The sequence below is a fragment of the Mastigoproctus giganteus genome, chromosome 4 (genome assembly GCF_048544385.1).
Source record: "Mastigoproctus giganteus isolate SK-2022 chromosome 4, ASM4854438v1, whole genome shotgun sequence".
Lineage (NCBI taxonomy): Eukaryota > Metazoa > Arthropoda > Arachnida > Uropygi > Thelyphonidae > Mastigoproctus > Mastigoproctus giganteus.
The window spans coordinates 198,136,443-198,150,380 of record NC_143578.1 but is presented as its reverse complement, the minus strand read 5'-3'; positions in this window follow the sequence as shown (position 1 = coordinate 198,150,380).

Here is a 13,938-nt window from a genome sequence, read left to right as displayed (position 1 = left end):
AGATAACATCCACAACTACTGGTACACGAGTCTCACTTGCATACACAAGTACCTGGCAGAGCAGTTCACCCGAATGATAAGGCATCCAGAGACAATCCCGAAGTTTCTCACTCAAGGAATCACATATCTGAAGCCTAAAGACGAAGATACAAGAAACCCGGTGAAATATAGGCCAATCACCTGCCTCCCAACAATGTACAAGATCCTGACCAGCTGCATAACCAGGAAGATATCAAACAACCTGGGGAGCCAGAACATAATGGCCGAACAACAGAAAGGATGCAAGCAGCTGAGCAAAGGATGCAAGGACAAATTAACCATAGATGTCGCGGTTATGGGGCAAGCCTACAAGACGCGTCGCAACATGTACACAGCCTACATTGATTACTGCAAGGTCCTCAACTCCATTCCTCATAGCTGGCTAATAGAGGCACTGAACATATACAAAGTCAATCCAATAGTGACAAACGTCCTAGGAGAAATGATAGCGAAATGGCGTACCACCATTAAGATTGAAAACATCACAACCAGACCAATCCCCCATCAGGAGAGGAATCTTTCAGGGAGATGCCCTGAGCCCATTATAGTTCTGTCTAGCACTTAACCCGCTATCCACCATGCTCAACAGTAACAAGTACGGATATAATCTCAAAGAAGGAAGGAAGAACCTGTACATCCTCACCCACCTGATGTACATGGATGACATCAAGCTCTATACTGGAACCGAGAAGCACCTCCAGCAGCTACTCCAGATCACTGAAGAATTCAGCAATGATATTAGAATGGAATTTGGTCTAGACAAATGCCAGACCCACGGATTGCTCTAGGGAAAATTAGTTAGCTAGTTAGTTATTTGATGTTTAGGAGCATTAGCAACTAAGGCCATATTGCTCCGGGATATGCAGTAGTCATTCCCTGACCTTTCCACATCTTCCGTATTTGGTGGTGACGGGCTCGAACCCTGGTCTAATCAAGAAGCATGTGCTATGCACTGCTGCTCCTTCCCACCTGGCTACGGAGGCGCCGGAAAATTAGTTAACCAAAACTACCAGCTGCAGACTGGTAAAGAGATCGAAGCCATGGCATAGGGAGAGGCTTACAAATACTTGGGGATGATGCATGCTCAACAGTTACAGCACAAGGAAATTAAGGCCTGCCTGACTGAAAAATACCATCAGAAACTGAGAAGCATGCTGAAAGCAAAGCTGAATGGAGTGAACACAGTTAAAGCCATAAACACCTTTGCAGTCCCAGTGCTAACATACTCTTTTGGAGTCATAGAGTGGACTAACACCGAGCTGGAGGATATCACGAGAAAGACAAGGACAATGATGACCAAGAGCCACCAACACCACCAAAAATCTGCTGTGGAGTGACTGACAATTGCCCGGAAAGAAGGAAGAAAGGGCCTGATAGACCTCATTGAACAACACAAGACAGCGATAGTTAACCTGAAGGATTACTTCCAGAAACACATGGCAGCACTCCAGCAGGCCGTAAAGAAGATAGACAAGTTGAGTGGTAAACCCACTCAACCTAAGCGAGGAGGCCCTCCGCCAACCAGGAGGCACAAACAAAGCTAGAAAGATGGGCAGAGAAGACACTCCATGGCAGACACTACAATGATGATCTCCATCATGATCACATTGATAAAATTGCTTCCAATGCATGGCTCACGAGCGGGATGCTCTTCCCCAAGACTGAAGGTTTTGTGCTTGCTATCCAAGAGCAGGTAATCAACATTGGGAACTATAGAAAATACATTGCCAAGGAGCCCAGAGTGTTCAATGACACATGTTGATAATGCCACCTGGCCTCAGAAATGATCCAACACATCACAGCAGGATGCAAGGTGATCACCCAGACTGAGTACACTCATAGACATGACCAGGTAGCCAGGATAATACGTCAGAAGCTAGCAAGGAAATACCAGTTGATCGAATAAAGTGTACCGTACTATAAGTACGAACCCCAGGCAGTACTAGAGACCCCAACCCACAAGCTGTACCGGGACCGCACCATAATAACGGATAGGACAATCCCGTACAACAGACCGGACATAACCGTTGTGGACAAGAAGGAAAATGCTACCTATCTGATTGACATAGCAGTACCCAACACTGGCAGCCTGCAGAAAAACCATGGGGAAAAAATCAGGAAATACACAAACTTAAGACAGGAGATCAAAGAGATGTGGCATATGCAACAAGTAACAACCATACCGATCATCGTGTCAATGATAGGTATGGTGCCAAAGATCCTAGATAACAGCCTAGCAGCAATAGGTCTCCCAGCAAACACCTACATGGAACTCCAGAAAGTCGCAATCCTGAACACCTGTAGGATAGTCAGAGAGTTCCTCGGCCAACAGTAACACCAGACATAACAACCACCACCCCGTGTACTTGGAAGCAATACCCATCACGAGGTGGAACCCCCAATCAGGGAGAAATAATATAAGATCAATAATAATAATAACATTGCTTATTACATCGTCTCCAATATCCCAACAGTTTTTGCATTTGATGACTTAAAAGGTACTTCAAATTCATCAAGTTTATTTGCAATGCACCTAGCATTAGTTTTCCTCTTGGTATACAGTAGTTCCTCTTATTAACAGTCCTGTTCAGGTTTTTAATTTTTATGTTGTTTATCCAAAAAAAAAAAAAAAAAGTAGTAAATATGGTGGGCTGTTTGGGACCTCCTTCCCGCCCCATGGATACTTAGTGCTATAGACAGTGATTGCAATAAAAGAGAATAACCAAGTATTATAGCAGTGTATTAGCTGCATTGTTCAAGGAAACCATCAGATTTGCTGTACAAAAAAAGAAACAAAATAAAATAAAAAAGATAATGAAATAAATAACTAAATAAAAATTAATGATAAAAAATAAATCTATGTAAAAAAATAAATACAACCTATTTGTTTTCCTCTTCATGTTAGTAACTGTCAGCTGATCTTTGAATTTTTCCAAACTGTCAGCCGCAGCTAACAACAAAGTTAACTTATTCTTATTATTAATGTGCTGACTAAAAAAAAAAAAAAAAAGTCCAAATTTATTTCTCTGTAGTTTGAAATTATTGCCTCTAGTTCTGGAATCATTTACTGTAAAATCTTGAAACGCGGTTTATGCAAAGTACTCGTTTATATGAAGCACATACCATTCCTCCGTGAAAGGATAGGCTTTTCTATGTAAATATATTCGTTTATTACAAAATTCAGTTAATATGTATTACAAAGTTCTTTTTCACCCCGTGAGAAATAAATATTGTCATTTTGTATGTTTAATACAAATCTTGGCAGAGCGATCTGATTATTGCCCCTGGCCACCTGACTCCGTACTTCCTGAAGGATGGCACTGACTTGTTAGAAATTAGTTTTGTGTAAACAAAAGCAGTTTATGGTAGCTACAATGTCAAGTGCACTCTGAAAACCATCTTTCTGAAGGATGAATTGTTAAATTAACAAAATAATAAAAAGTTTTTCCAAGTTGTTTACATGCACTCCTTCGCTCTCCACGAGAATAAGGTCAGTTGCAATTGTTACTCTAGTTCAAAGAGTCTTTTGCTATCATACACAGCAATCTGTGTTTTGTGCTATTTTATCTGAGCTGATATCTTTTTCAGAACTTGTGTCTTTAAATTAATTTAAAAATTTTTTACATTAAAACTTATCTAGCAGTGTTATGGCGACAAAATGTAGATGGACAGAATTAAGCCTGGAAATTAAACTAAAAATTATACAAGAGGCTGATAGGATGGAAAGAAGCAAAATGGACATTGCAAAGGAATACAACACCCCTTTACCTACTTTATCTACAATACTGAAAAACCGAAAGAGACTTGAAGAAGTGCGTGACACTGGAGCAGCGATGAAAAACAGGAAACGAATTCATGGTGCAAAGCAGGAGGAGGAGCAGCTCGAAACAAAACTTTTCGAGTGGTACCAACAAATGCATGCATCTAATTTGCCAGATCAGGTCCAATTTTACAAGAAAAGGCAAATTATCTAGCACAGCAACATGGGATTAGCAACTTCAAATGCAGCAGTGGCTGGCTCCAACAATTTAAAGACAGGAATAACTTGGTTTCACAAAATGTTTGCGGTGAGTCTGGATAAGAAAAGGCTACAGAGTGATTGTGTTCTGTACGGTCCATCCTTGAAAAATATGAGGCAAAGGATATTTTTAATCTTGACGAGATAGGTTTATTTTATAATTTTCTGCCAAACAAAACATTTGCTGTTCGAGGAGAGTCTTGTCATGGTGGAAAATTCCCATTAGCATTAGCATTAGTAGAGGCATATGATGCAAGAAAGCAAGCTTATTCAGCATCAGCCAAAAAAAAAAAAAAAAAAAAAAAAAACAACACCACTCCCATTTCACTCCTCCGTTCTTTCGAAATACCTGTCCAGTTGAGCCTTAAATTTGTTTAGGCTATCAACTTCAACAAGTGATGGAAGTCGGTTCCACCAACCAACCACCCACTGGCCAAAGGCAAATTTCCGCACATCTATCCGACATCCGTCCTTCTTCAATTTGAATTTATGCCCTCTGAGGTGATTATTCTGAGCAAGATGAAGAATCCCATTGGCATTGAGCATGCTCAAACCATTCAAAGCTTTATACACCTCTATCAGATCACCTCGCCGGTGCCTAGTCTCCAGACACTGTAATTTGCAAAACTTAAGCCTTTCTTCGTAAGAGCAACCCTTTATTCCATTCACTAATCTTGTTGCCCTTCTCTGTACCCGTTCCAGCAGCTCTACATCCTTCTTGAAATGAGGCCTCCAGACCTGTACACAATACTCAAGATGTGGCCTAACCATTGCCTTATACAAGGGAATAATCACCTCCTTATCCCTGCTAGAAAAATTCCTGTATATCATTGACAAGACACCATGAGCTACTCTTGCAGCTCATCTGCACTGCTCAGAGAACTTCATATCTGCCTGCACAATTACCCCCAGGTCCTTTTCATTCTCCACCACTGTCAGTGTAGTACCGCAGAGTTGATACGTTGCTCTGTGGTTACTGTTTCCCATATGTAGTACTTTACATTTGTCAATGTTAAACTTCATTTGCCACCTCTCAGCCCATCTGGTCAACCTTTCCAGATCCTGTTGCAGCAGTATAGTGTCAGTAGTGTCCTTGACAACCCTGCCAACCTTTGTATCGTCTGCAAACTTGGACATTAAGCTTGATATACCATCATCAATATCATTTATAACTACAGAAAACAATAATGGACCCAACACTGAGCCCTGAGGGACTCCACTAATAACATTAGTCCACGATGAGCAGTGTCCATTGATTACCACTGTCTTCTCCCCCTCAACCACCCCTTTATCCATAGCAGCAATTTGCCTCCAATGTCACACTGCTCCAATTTGTGTAGCAGTCTTCCATGTGCAACAGTATCAAAAGCCTTTGTAAGATCCAAGTATATAATATCAAAGCTATTCCCTGCATCCAGTTCTTTTGTGACTGCATCATAGTATCCAATCAAATCGGTCAGGCAAGACTTCCCCTTAAGAAAACCATGCTGTGTCCGAGCTGTAACTGAAGTCTTGTCTAAATGATCCTGCAGTGCTTCTTTAACCAGTGCCTCCATTAATTTTCCTGGAACAGAAGTTAAGCCCACAGGTCTATAATTACTTGTGTCAGCCTTTGATCCTCCTTTGTGAATTGGGGTCACATTTGCACATCTCCAGTCTATGGGTACCTCCCCTGAGAACTTGGACATTAAACTTGATATACCATCATCAATATCATTCATAAACACCGAAAACAACAACAGACCCAACACTGAACCCTGAGGAACTCCACTAATAACATTAGTCCACGTTGAGCAATGTCCATTGATTACCACTCTCTGTCTTCTGCCACTCAACCATCCCCTTATCCATAGCAGCAATTTGCCTCCAATGCCACACTGCTCCAATTTGTGCAGCAGTCTTCCATGTGCAACAGTATCAAAAGCCTTTCTAAGATCCAAATATATAATATCAAAGTTATTCCCTGCATCCAGTTCTTTTGTGACTACATCATAGTATCCAATCAAATTGGTCAGGCAAGACCTGCCCTTAACAAAACCATGCTGCGTTTGAGCTATAACTGAATTCTTGTCTAGATGATCCTGCAGTGCTTCTTTAACCAGTGCCTCCATTAATTTACCTGGAACAGAAGTTAAACTAACAGGTCTATAATTACTTGTGTCAGCCTTTGATCCTCCTTTGTGAATTGGGGTTACATTTGCACATCTCCAGTCTATGGGTACCTCCGCTGAGTCCAAAGAAGCTCTCATAATTATGGCTAGGGGTTTGCTTACTTCCTTTGCTGCCTCCTTTAATATAACTGGATAGATCCCATCCACCCCAGGTGCCTTTTTTTATGTTTATCCTCAACAATCTCTCCTCCACTTTCCTCTCGGTTATTACAAAATCATCTAGCTCACTGCCAATGTTTACTTTACCTATGTTGTTCTCCTTCCTGAATAACTCCTCATGCGTGAATGTAGATGCAAAATACTCGTTTAGATTGTTAGCCACCTGAGCAGGATCCTCAACTGTTGAACCATCAATATCCAGTGGACCAATCTGATTCATCCCTTTCCTTCTTGAGTTTAAATAGGTAAAGAACTCTTTTCTGTTTTTCTTTGCATCCTTTGCCAAGAATTTTTCGTAGTCTGCCTTTGCCTGCCTAATCTCCTTTGTGACTTGGTTACAGACCAACTTATATCTATCATAGGCTTCCATGTCACCCATTAATTTGTATGTATTCCATGCATTTTTCTTCTCTGCCATATGTCTGATTAGTTCATCTGACAACCATTTAGGCCTAAACCTTGAACAATATTTCTTAGTTGGTATGTAAAGCCTGTAGCTTCCAAGATTAGTTCCTTGAATGCTTCCCATTTTGAGTTTGCTGTTGGTAACATCATCAGTTGGTCCCACTGTATAGAATTTAAATACTGTCTCAGACCATCATAGTCACCTTTACGAAAACAAAAACCCTTCCCTTTACCTCTGATGGTAGTTACCTCCTTGAGTAAATCCCACTTCAACACACTGTGATCACTGCCACCTAGTGGTTCATTTATCTGCCGATTCTTAATGCATGAAGAATCACTATTGATAATCAGATCAAGAGTATTGCTCCCTCTTGTTGCCGCACGAACATGCTGATGTAGAAAACAATCATCCAATAAATCCACAAAAGCCTTGCTAGTGTGTGAGTGACCAACCCACAAATTCCAGTCAATATCTGGGAAATTAAAATCCCCCATTATAAGACTCTCTGATTTACTGGCCCACTCTATTTCCCTGTACAATATCTTATTATACTCATCAGAGTCATTAGGCCTATAGCACACTCCTACTCTCAATTTTGATTTCCCTATGCTTATGTCACACCAAACTGACTCGACACTGCCCTGTCCATCGATGTCGACTGGCTTCACTTCCTTGGATTTTATGTGTTTCTTAACTAATAGCATAACCCCTCCTCCCCTCCTGTCCTGTCTATCCTATCCTTGTTTAATTAAGTAAACAAAGACTCACTGTTCTGTTATGCTGCAATTCAGATGGCAGTACGAAACTGTGCCCACTTGTGATTGGTAAGTTTTCCAAGCCAAGATATTTTAAAGCAGTTAACCAACTTCCCAGTGATTATGAGGCCAGTAGAAGTGCTTGGCTTATGGTCAAAATATTTCAGTCTTGTTTATCAAAATTGGACAGAAGAATGGCTTCAGAAAAAAAGGAACATTTTGATTATTCTAAACCAATGTACAGCACATTCTGCCGAGACACTTAAGTTGACAAATATACGGCTGTTATTTTTAGCCCCCAATCCACCAGTTTAATGCAACCACTGAATCAATGTATTATTTATAACCTCAAGAGAGCATATAGAGCCTACCTGATAAGGTACTTGATCCGCAACATAGAAGGAAGGAACGATTTGCAACCAAATTGGAATGTCTTGGATGCAACCATCCAGGGTAAAGGGAAGGGCTTTCTTTCATAAAGGTGACTACAGTGGTCTCAGACATTTCGTAAATTTTATACAGTGGGATTAACCGATGATGTTACCAATGGTGAATTCTAAATGTGAAGCTTTCAGTGACTTAATGTTGGAGGCTGCTAGGCTTTTCATTCCAATTAAGAAGTAGTGTTCAAGGTTTAGGCCTAAATGGAAGTCAGGTGAATTAATGAGGCTTGTGGCAGAGAAGAAAAATGAATGGGATACATATAAATTATCAGGCAACAGGGAAGCCTATGGTAGATTTTAGCTAGTCTTTATTCAAGTCACAAAGGAAGTTAGGCAGATTACAAGAAATATTTGACGAAGGATGCAAAGAAAAATAGCAAAGAGTTCTTTACTTATGTAAACTTTAGAATCAGATTGGTCCACTTGATATCGATGGTTCAAACTGTTGACGGTCTTGCTCAGGCAGCTAACAAACTAAATGAGTATTTTGCATTTACATTTACACTTACACATGAGGGGAAAGCCAGAGATAAATTAAACTCTGGCAGTGAGCTAGATGATTATGTAATAACTGAGAGCAAATTGGAGGAGAAATTGTTGAAGATAAATATAGGAAAGGCACCTGGGGTGGATGAGATCGATCCAGTTATATTAAAGGAGGCAGCGAAGGATGTAAGCAAACCCTTAGCCATAATTATGACAGCTTCCTTAGACTCAGGGGAGGCCATAATTATGACAGCCTTAATTATGACAGCTTTCTTAGCTCCCAATGGACTGGAGGTGCGCAAATATATCCCGAATTCAAAAAGGGGGAAGATCTAAGGGTGACACAAGTAACTATAGACCTGTTAGTTTAACTTGTGTTCCGGAGAAAATAATGGAGTCACTGGTTAAAGAAGCATTGTAGGATCATCTAGACAAGACTGCAGCAATAGTTAAGGCACAGCATGGGTTTGTTAAAGGGAGGTCTTGTCTGACCAATTTGATTGGATACTATGATGTGGTCACTAAGGAACTGGATGCAAAAAATAATTTTGATATTATATATGTGGATCTTAGAAAGGCTTTTGATTATGTTGCACATGGAAGACTGCTGCAAAAATTGGAGTAGTGTGGTTCTGGAGGCAAATTACTGCTATGGATCAAGGGATGGTTGAGTGGGAGAAGACAGAGAGTGGTAATCAATCTACACTGCTCTTCATGGACTAAGGTTATTAGTGGAGTTCCCTAGGGTTCATTGCTTGACCCATTATTGTTTTGTGTATTCATCAGTGATATTGGTGAAGATATATCAGGCTTAATGTCCAAGTTTGCAGATGATACAAAGGTTTGCAGGATTGTTAACGACAGTGAAGATATGCTACTGCAATTGGATCTAGAGAAGATGGTCAGATCGGCTGAGAAGTGGCAACTGAAGTTTAACATTGACAAATGCAAAGTACTGCATATGGGTAGCAGTAGCCCGAGAGTAATGGACCAACTGTGTGGTACTACACTCAGGGAAGTGGAGAGTGAAAAAGACCTGGGGTAATTGTGCAGTCAGATATGAAGTTCGCCGAACAATGCAGCAGTGCAGACTTGCTGCCAGAGCAGGTCATGGATTCTTGTCAATGATATATAGGAATTTTGCTAGCAGAAATAAGTGAGTGATTGTCCCTTCTATAAGGCAATGGTCAGGCCACACCTTGCGTACTGTGTACAGGTCTGGAGAACTCGTTTTAGGAAGGATGTAGAGTTGCTAGAACGAGTACAAAAAATGGCAATAAGATTGGTGAGGGGAACAAAGGGATGCTCTTACCAAGAAAGGCTTAAGTTCTGAAAATTGCAGCACCTGGATACTAGCACATGTGAGGTTGCCTGATAGAGGTGTATAAGGCCTTGAATGGGTTCAGCATGTTCAATGCTAATGGGATTATTCCTCTTGTTCAGATTCCAAACTTGAGTGGGCATAGATTCAAATTGAGGAAAGACAGTTATGGAATAAATGTGTGGAAATTTGTTGTAATGGTCAGGCCTCACCTTGAGTACTGTGTACAGGTCTGGAGGTCTCATTTTAGGAAGGGTGTAGAGTTGCTAGAACGAGTACAAAGAAGGGCAACAAGGTTTATTGAGGGGAACAAAAAGGGCTGCTTTTACCAAGAAAGGCTTACGTTCTGCAAATTGCAGCACCTGGATACTAGGCACATGTGAAGTGGTTTGCAGTGTATAAGGCCTTGAATGGTTTCAGCAAGCTCAATGCTGATGGGATTCTTCCTCTTGCTCAGATTAAGAACCTGAGTGAGCATAGATTCATATTGAGGAAAGACTGATACAGTAGATGTGTGGAAATTTGCCCTTACCCAGCGGGTAGTTGATTTCTTGAACAGACTTCCATCTGTTCAAGAAAAACATCTCTTGTTGTTTATAGTTTATAGTTAAGTTTATAGCATTATATAAATTTAAAGCTGAGCTGGACAGGCATTTGGAGTGAATGGATGGGTGAAATGGGATTGTTTTTTCTTTTTTTTTTTTTGCTGATGCTGCATAAGCTTGATTTCTTGCATTGTATGCCTCATCTAATGCTAAATGGTATCCATACTTGGACACAGTATTTTAAGCGCAGTCTTAGAGTTAAGACCCTATCACCAAGCAAAAAGCAAATGTTCAATAAATCAATGATCCCAACATGTTCTTCCACCTTATATAGTATCATTTCATGGGGGATTGAGTCAAATGGCTTTGCTAAAATCTAAATGTTAAAATCCAAAACAATGTTAAAATAATTTTTACATCCAGCCCATCAGTAACTGGGTTACAGAATAGGTAACAGTTTAACAAAATAGTTAAACCTGACTTTCTCTCTTACAACACTGTGTTGTGTTTTTCCTTGAATTCAGTTTCTATCTAAATGTCCCTATATTACACTTCTTTATCATTACCTCCATGATTTTCTCTATTAATGAACTCAGCCCGACCCCATCTGTAGTTACCCACTTCACTCTTCGAACCACCTGTTATGTATTGGTAATATTGCCATTCTTCAATCCATAGACATCTTTCCTGATTACAGTGATATCCTCATAATTAATATTAATGGTTTAATATGTTATCTTGCTGCTTCCCTCAAAATTACTGGGCTATCAACTCTAGAAGTGTTTCTAATGACACACACACACACACACACACATGTTTATTTCGATTTCATGCCGTTCAGCCTCACGCTCACAACTTCTCTCTATGAAGAACCTTTCTTTTGTAAAGATCATTGTGAGTTTATGAACAATATCAGCTGGGATAGGGAAGAATTTTTTACACCCATAATGCAAGTGTCTGATCTGTTTGTTCTATCATATATATGAACTCCTTGACCTATTCTATGCCCTCAGAAACAGCAATTTCTGAATACTTATCCTTTGCCAACCTGACTGTTTTCTGTGTTAATTTTACTGATCAACTTGTAATTGTCATAAGCTTCAGAATTTTTTTTTTTTTTTTATGAGAACCCCAAACACGAGAGGTATTAGAACCTATAGTACTTAGTACCGTGCTTGGGTTGGAGGTTGAAAAGATGAAAGAAGATATTTGTTGACATTGGACTTGAACTTCTGTAGATTGTAATTTTCAGGAAATACGTATGAAGGAAGGTTGTTCCAGAAAACGGCAGTTGAATGAATAAATGAGGAAGATGAAAAGTTGGTTCTGTGGGTTTGAAGCTGGACAGTAAATGGATGTTGGCTGGTGATGGCACGTGTTCGGACTGTTTTGAAAGAGAGAGAGCGGGAATTATAGAAGCCAATCCAGGAGAACAGTGCCCATGGAAGTCTGTAAAAGAGGCATGCAGCAGAAACAGTACGTCTATGAGAAAGCGAGTGGAGAGACTCTGTTAGAGATGAATCATTAATTAACCTAACTGCCTTCTTCTGAATGGAATCAAGAAGCCTGAGAGAGGTTTTGGGGACACCACCCCAGATGTGGGAACAATATTCCATGGCAGGGCGGATTTGCAATTTATACAGAGTGAGCAGCTGTTTGGAAGAAAAGTAACGCCGAGAGCGAAAGAGAAAACCAAGTTTTTTAGATGCAGAGGAAGCAATATTTGTAATGTGCTTGTGCCAAGAGAGATTAGAAGTCAGGGTAATCCCCAAAAGAGATATATCATTTTGCCTAGAAATCGGAGTGTCACTAAAGATAAGCATAGGAGCAGAAGAATCCTTTTTGCGAGATATAAGACAAGACTGAGTTTTAGAAGGGTTGAAATCAACTAAGTTGTCTTTGCCCCACTGGAGAATTACCTGAAGATCGGCATTTAAGGAATTGGCAGCAGATTTTCGAGAGCTTGAAGCTGATTGAGCAGGACAAGGTTTCTCAAAATGGAAAGTTGAATGCAATGTGCTATCATCGGCAAAACTATGGATAGGATTTCCAGTCAATGGAAGAAGGTCATTGATATACAAGAGGAAAAGAGTGGGGGGAAAGAACTGAACCTTGGGGGACACCGGCATTAGTGGAGAAGTTAGAAGACAGAGAGCCATCTACCATCACCCTCAGTGAGCGATCAGAGAGAAAACTGGATAACCAATTACTAAAAACAGTTGGTAAACCATAAGATGGAAGCTTGTTTAGAAGACCTTTATGCCAAACACGATCAAAAGCCTTTGAGATGTCAAGAGCAACTACTTGTGTTTCACCGAACCTTTCCATTGAATTAGTCCATAAATGGGTAACATAAGCCAGAATATCACCAGTGGATCGACGCTGATGGAATCCATACTGACGATCGTTGATCAGACGGAAGGTTTCTAGGTAGTTTAAGAGTTGGCAGTTAATTGATTTCTCCATTACTTTAGAAAGAGTAGAAGTAATTGCAATGGGACGATAATTGGATGGGAGGGATTTGTCACCCTTTTTAGGAACTGGCTGGATATGAGCAAATTTCCAAGCAGAAGGAAAAACACCTTTGGAATAAGAAAGTGAAAAAAGGCGGCAAAGAATAGGAGTAAGTTCAGGAGCACAGGTTTTGAGAACAAGTGGAGAAATACCATCAGGACCTGTAGCTTTCTTAGCATCAAGATTCATCAAAATCCTGCTGATATCCTTTTGACGGAAGACCACAGAAGGCATTGAATGGAGCACGTTAGGAATGGTGGGAGGTGTTTTACCAAGATCATTAATACATGAGCTGGAAGAAAAATGGGATGCTAGCAGGTCAGCTTTATCCTTGGCTGAAGTGACAACAGAACCATCTGGTTTGGACAGAGGTGGGAGCAGAGATGGGCAAAAGTTTCGGCCAATAGCTTTGGCAAGAGACCAGAATGCTCGGCTAACATTAGGGCAAGAAGCAAGTTTTCTACTCTTAGCCTGTTCAAACTCTAGTTTGGACTGATTAATAACTGCTTTACAATTGTTGCGAGCTTTGGTGTAGGCAGAAAATGAAACTGAAGAATTAGAAACAAGCCAGTTACGATATGCAACATTCTTCTCTTGGACAGCCTTAGCACATTTGTTGGAGAACCAAGGTTTAGATAAAGGACGAGATTTTAAAGTGGAGTGAGGGATAAAGGATTCCATTCCTGCAAGAACAATTATAATATATTAGAATACTTAGAATATTAGAATACAAGAATATATTAGAATACTTTTCATTGCTTTAAAACTGTCTCATGCTATCATTTTTAACCCTTTTAGACTAGCCAGCTCTGTATTCATCCATATTGACAGTATCCCTTTGCTATATTTTCTTAATGATTTATATATATATATAGGGTGGATGCCTTGAAGGAATTAAATTGGGGATCCATCAAGCTCTCAGCTGCCCACACCAATGCTAGAGCTTAAACTTGATCATCAAGCAGCACAGCAGCAACACCAAGGCAGAATGCACTGGTCCCACAGGAGATAGTTGTTGTCGGTGACACTATTATCAGGGAAATGGGAAATATATTGTGACAAAAGGATAGTTGGAATGGAA